The sequence below is a fragment of the Bubalus kerabau genome, chromosome 13 (genome assembly GCF_029407905.1).
Source record: "Bubalus kerabau isolate K-KA32 ecotype Philippines breed swamp buffalo chromosome 13, PCC_UOA_SB_1v2, whole genome shotgun sequence".
NCBI lineage: Eukaryota > Metazoa > Chordata > Mammalia > Artiodactyla > Bovidae > Bubalus > Bubalus kerabau.
In genome coordinates this window covers 3,677,632-3,683,190 of record NC_073636.1, presented here as the reverse complement: position 1 = coordinate 3,683,190, position 5,559 = coordinate 3,677,632, and positions in this window count along the sequence as shown.

Genomic DNA, 5,559 nt, shown 5'->3' with positions numbered 1-5,559 from the left:
TCAAAAAATAGACAAAATGTACAGGTTTAAGTCACTTTAGTTGACAGCCTGAAAGTGAATTTTTTACTCTTCTGATTGCCTAGGTTGGAATCCACATCCCTGTGCCTCCTTTTGTTTACTTTGCAGCCAAGATTGAAAGAAGTTTAAAAACAAATCACTTATGGAGCATGAACCACGCAGAGGCACAAAACTAGAAACCTTATAGATGTTATTCCATTTGATTCTCACAACAGTTTATTAAAGGGCATATTATTATCCTTTCTTTGTAGATGATGAAATTGAGGCTCAGAGACAATTTGTAACTTGATCCAAAGACATGAAACTAGTAAATGGCAGAGTGAGGATTCAAACATACTGACTACAAAATCACACTCTTAACCACTTCAGCCAAGTGTACATTTAAAGGTCAGTAGAGAGGAGGGTGAGCTTCCCAGGTGGAGTTAGTCGTAAAGAATCCACCTGCCAATGCAGGAGACACAAGAGACACAGCTTCAAACCTTGGGTTGGGAATATCCCCTGGAGTATAAAGTGGCAACCCATTCTAGTATTCTTGCCTGGAAGATTTCAAAGACAGAGGAGCCTGACAGGCTACAGTCCATGGGCTGACAAAGACTTGGACATGACTGAGTGACTGAGCACACAGAAGAGGGTATAGAGAACAGTATTTTCCCCTCAATTTCAGCTCCTGCGTATACATTCCTTAGCACATTCTATTGGTGACCATCTGGAATCCTGGGTTTCTTTTCCTATGTTGTGCACCCAACCCAGCTACTTCCCACTTTCCAGCCAGTCGTTCACACCGTGACCCACCAATTCAATTTGTGGGGCTGCCTCTGAGCACTGGAATAGCCTCACAAGCACTCCCTCTGTTACTTCCTGTAACTGATTGGCCTGGGAATCCAGAAGCCTGGCACCTTTCCCTGGCACTCCACAGCTCCCCAAGGGCTCCATGGAAGGTGGGGTTTCATCAGAAAACTCCCCCTTGCTTGGCTTATTTTCCCTTCCTGGCCTGCTTCCCTCATCTGGCCCCCCAGGAACCAAACCACCTATATCTGAATTTTCTTAACAAACCACTTGTATCTGAATTCTTGGCTCAGTGTTTCTTTTTTAAAAAGTTTTATTTTATTTTTTTAGGGTATAGTTGCTTTACAATGTTGCATTAGTTTCTGCTGTACAGCAAAGTGAACCAGCTGTATATAGAGATATCTCCTATTTTGAGGACTTCCTTCCCATTCAGGTCACTACAGAGCATTAAGTAGTGTTTCCTGTGCTTGAAATAGGTTATCCGTTTTATACATACTAGTGTACAGATGTCAGTCCCGATCACCCAGTTTATTCCACCTCTCCTTTCCCTTCTTGGTGTCCTTTTGTTCCTCTATGCCTGTCTATTTCTGCCTCCCCAACAGGTTCAGCCATAACATTTTTGTTTTGTTTACATAACATTTTGTTTATGTAACATTCTACATATATGCCTTAATATACATTTGTTTTTCTCTTTCTGACTTACTTCACTCTGTATGACAATCTCTAGGTTCTGAGAGAATCTTAACTAAGTTAATATATATGCTGCTAAGTCACTTCAGTCGTGTCTGACTCTGTGTGACCCCACAGACGGCAGCCCACCAGGCTCCCCCGTCCCTGGGATTCTCCAGGCAAGAACACTGGAGTGGGTTGCCATTTCCTTTTCCAATGCATGAAAGTGAAAAGTGAAAGTGAAGTCACTCAGTCATGTCCGACTCTGCGACCCCAGGGACTGCAGCCTACCAGGCTCCTCCATCCATGGGATTTTCCAGGCAAGAGTACTGGAGTGGGGTGCCATTGCCTTCTCCGAGTTAATATATATACATATATGTATATTTATATAGAAATAAAAGATAAATACTACTGATAAAATCACTCGTATGCTGGACTTCTGGATCAACTTGTATTTTTTTAATTTTGTTGTTGTTTTTTATTGTAAATTAATGCATATCTTTTGTAAGAATGAAAAAGATAGAAAAAACAGATGAGCTGCATAAGACAACCAATGCATAATTCTAAAACCCAGAAAATTACTATTTTAGGTGTTGCATATTTATGTCTTATATCACTATTCATACTATTTATAATACTTTAAATTAATATTTTTAAGTTTGACAGATGGTTTTTCTAAGTCAGCAAAATGTCCTCTACAAAATGTTTTATGCTTATACAGAATTCTATATGACAGTTTGGTAGGAGTGGGGCCAGGCTCCCAGGTGATATTGATGCTGCTGATCAATGGACCACTCTTTGAAGAGCACTGATGGCCTTATGGGACATCAAAGACCTTTGGCTTTGCTCTGTTTAAGTTTAGAGTTAAACTCAAAATAAACTATGCCACTTGAATGTCCCCTCACACAAGTCCCATTCAAACATGTTGTTGAGTCATTTGAGTGAGTATAAGCACTTCATATATATGAGAGAGAATTAATAGGATGTGACATTAACACATTCTCACGGTTTACATTTGCAAATGGTTGAGGGTGATCACAGAATAGCACTGTCTATGAAACTGGCATTGAGAAACTGTTGTATTCACCCAAGTGATAGCCGAGAATTAAAGACTCTGAAAATCTGTTGCAGACTCATTTTTCTTGTTCTTGAATGAAACCATGGATAGGCATCTTCTTTTACATTCAAGAAAGAGAAAATCCTCCAGTTACTGCAGGAAATAAAATGTCATGTCCTCATGAGCTAGCTCGAAGGAGCTTTCACTGACCAACTCAGGAACAATTTGAGCACCAAGATACATAATAACAGAACAGGATTATAATCTTTTGAGTGAAAAAGCAAGGCATGAGTTCAGACCAATTACATAATCAACACATAAACTAATGAGGAAGAAGAGAAAGCTCTGACCAACAATACAAAACCAACTAATAAATGCAGAAAAAATAATAAGATTAGAAAATAATCTTATGGCAACCATCACTGTAACAATTATTCCAGGCAAAAGTCATCCCTGAATGCTAAAATTAGTGGGTGAAAGTCATTGGAATAACAGGAAATTTATATAGTTTCAAAGGATATATCCATAAGATTCTTATTAAGTACAAAAGTAAAAAGAAGAACTCTATAGAGGAGAAACCAGGTAGATACCATTTTTAACCAAGGGATGCATGTTGACCGAATTTACAGCATCATCATGGACCTCATGATATGATGTACTGAAAAGAACACAATATTACTTCTGTGGTATTCCTGCCTAAGGTGCATCACTTAAATCTATTCTAGAGGAGATAAAAGACAAATCAAAATCAGTTAAGGACCAATTTTACAAAATAGCTAAGCTGTTTTCTTCTAATATACCAATGCCATTAAAAAAGAAAGAAAGAGAAACTGTTCTAAGCCAAAAGAAACCAAAGAGATGTGACAACTGAATATAGCCCATGATCTGGGACATTTTTTCTATAAAGGATCTTATTGGGACAAACAACAAAATATGAATAAGACACATATTAAATAGTTAATCAAAATATTAATTTCCCAATTTTGGCAGTTACAGTATGACTATGTAAACAATGTCTTTGTTATTCTGGGAAATACATATTGAAGTATTTATAGGTAAAGGCATCATGTCTTCAACTGACAAATGGTTCAGAAAAAAAATTACGCACACATATACACATTGAAAAAGGAGATAAAGCAATGTGATAAATAACATTTAGGTAATTTGGGTGAAGAATATTCAGGAATTTTTGTAAAATTCTTGCAACTTTCCTCTAAGACTGGCATTAAATCAACATGTTTAAATGAGAAAACAAACTCTCCCAAAAAACTCATAAAGCAAACAAAATTTAGTTCTGTCTAAGAGCAAATGTCAAGGCTCCATATTATAAAACTTGTTTAAGTAACCAGTTCAAGCTGCCTCAGGGAAGGTGGGCCTGGTTAGCTACTTCACTCCCTCATCCTTCCCCCTCCCTGACTCTCCAGCTACTGTTCAAGGCTTTTCCACCTGTGGAAAGTGAGGGAGGGGACTGAAGGAAAGGGGGCTTCACGGTGTACATATATTTATGTATGTACACACACGTGCGTGTATGTATGTGTGGCTGATGGAGTTGTAGACAGGAATGGGTGTCCTCTGTTAAGGCAGATTCTAAAATAGAATCAACTTCTAAAATAGAAGTCAATGGAGCTTTTGTGTATGTTTTTGGAGTTCCTGCCCAGCACCCATTGCATTTCCTGGTGCAGATAACGCTTCCACTAGTTTTTTTTTTACTTAGTAGAATGCTTCCAGCAATGGTCAGTTTTATGTCTTAATTATGAGAACCAGGTTACTTAATCAAACACTAACTGTAGGTGTTGCTGTAAAGGAACTGGATAGATGCAATTAATATCTACAGTTAGTTGACTTTATGTAAAGATTATCTTCAATAGTCTGGGTGAGTCTGACGCTATTGGTTGAAAGATCTTAAGAGCAGAATTGAGATTTTCCTGAGGAAGAAATTCCACAGTGAACTTCAGGGGTAACTCTTGCCCAGGACTATCCAGCCCGCCTTTCTTGATGACTGGCTGCCATGCCAGCCCCACAATCAAGTCAACTCCTTGCACAAATCTCTTTATCTACCCTACCTACCTGTCAATACCACCTATCCATCTATACTACTCCTTCTATTTCTCTGATAGAATCCTGACATACCTCTTTTCCAAGTATGAGTAAGGCCCCAGACTCAAATCTCAGTGGACATGTGTGAAGTTTCAAGGTAGGTCCCTTATATCCACCCTCCACTTTGCCCCATACATACTTGCCTTAAGGAAAAGTCACACACGGTATCTAGTCCTTCTCTGTCATATATATGTTTTTATCTGGCATCTGGAAATTCTGTTCAGAGTATCAGCTACTGCATGAGTACCACTTGAACTGCTTCTCAATTGCACGAGACACTGGAGGCAAATCCCCCTTGCTGGGGAAATGTTTATTTTGTAGCAAACAGAATATAAGGGAGTGCCCTTTTACATTTTTTGCTAGAGGACTCAGAGTCATAGATGTTGTCTTAGTTTTGGTCCTTCCAGAAGCAACTGCGGACAAGGATTTTGGCATAAGTTTCTGGAAGGTAACCCAGAAAAGGCCAGAGTGGGTGAGGACAGGTGGGAGCACAGGGAAGGGGCGGCGCCCAGTGAAGGGCACGCTATCAAATTACCACCATGGGCAGCCTGATCCTCACCTCTGGGGAGCTCTAGCTGACCATGAGAACGTGCACTTCAGAATAGTCTCACCAGAATGATGAGGGAGCTGGGGTGCTGATACACTGAATCTATTCGGTCATTGAGGGCTGTTTCCAAGGAAGTACTAATTCTCATGTACTTCAGCCCTATGGTACAAGTTTAAGTGTCCGAGGCATCTGATAGCATCCGGAAGTCACGCCTGAGAGTACTATGATTCCAAAACAGGAGAAATGGGTGAAGTGTCAACAGTGTCTACTGGAGGCATCAGTGTTTATTTGACCCCAAGTATCTAATGCATATCATTTATGATGATGTGTGAGAAGAAAACTGCTCCCTTAGGGTATTAAAAAGGGCTTCTCTTCCCTAATATTA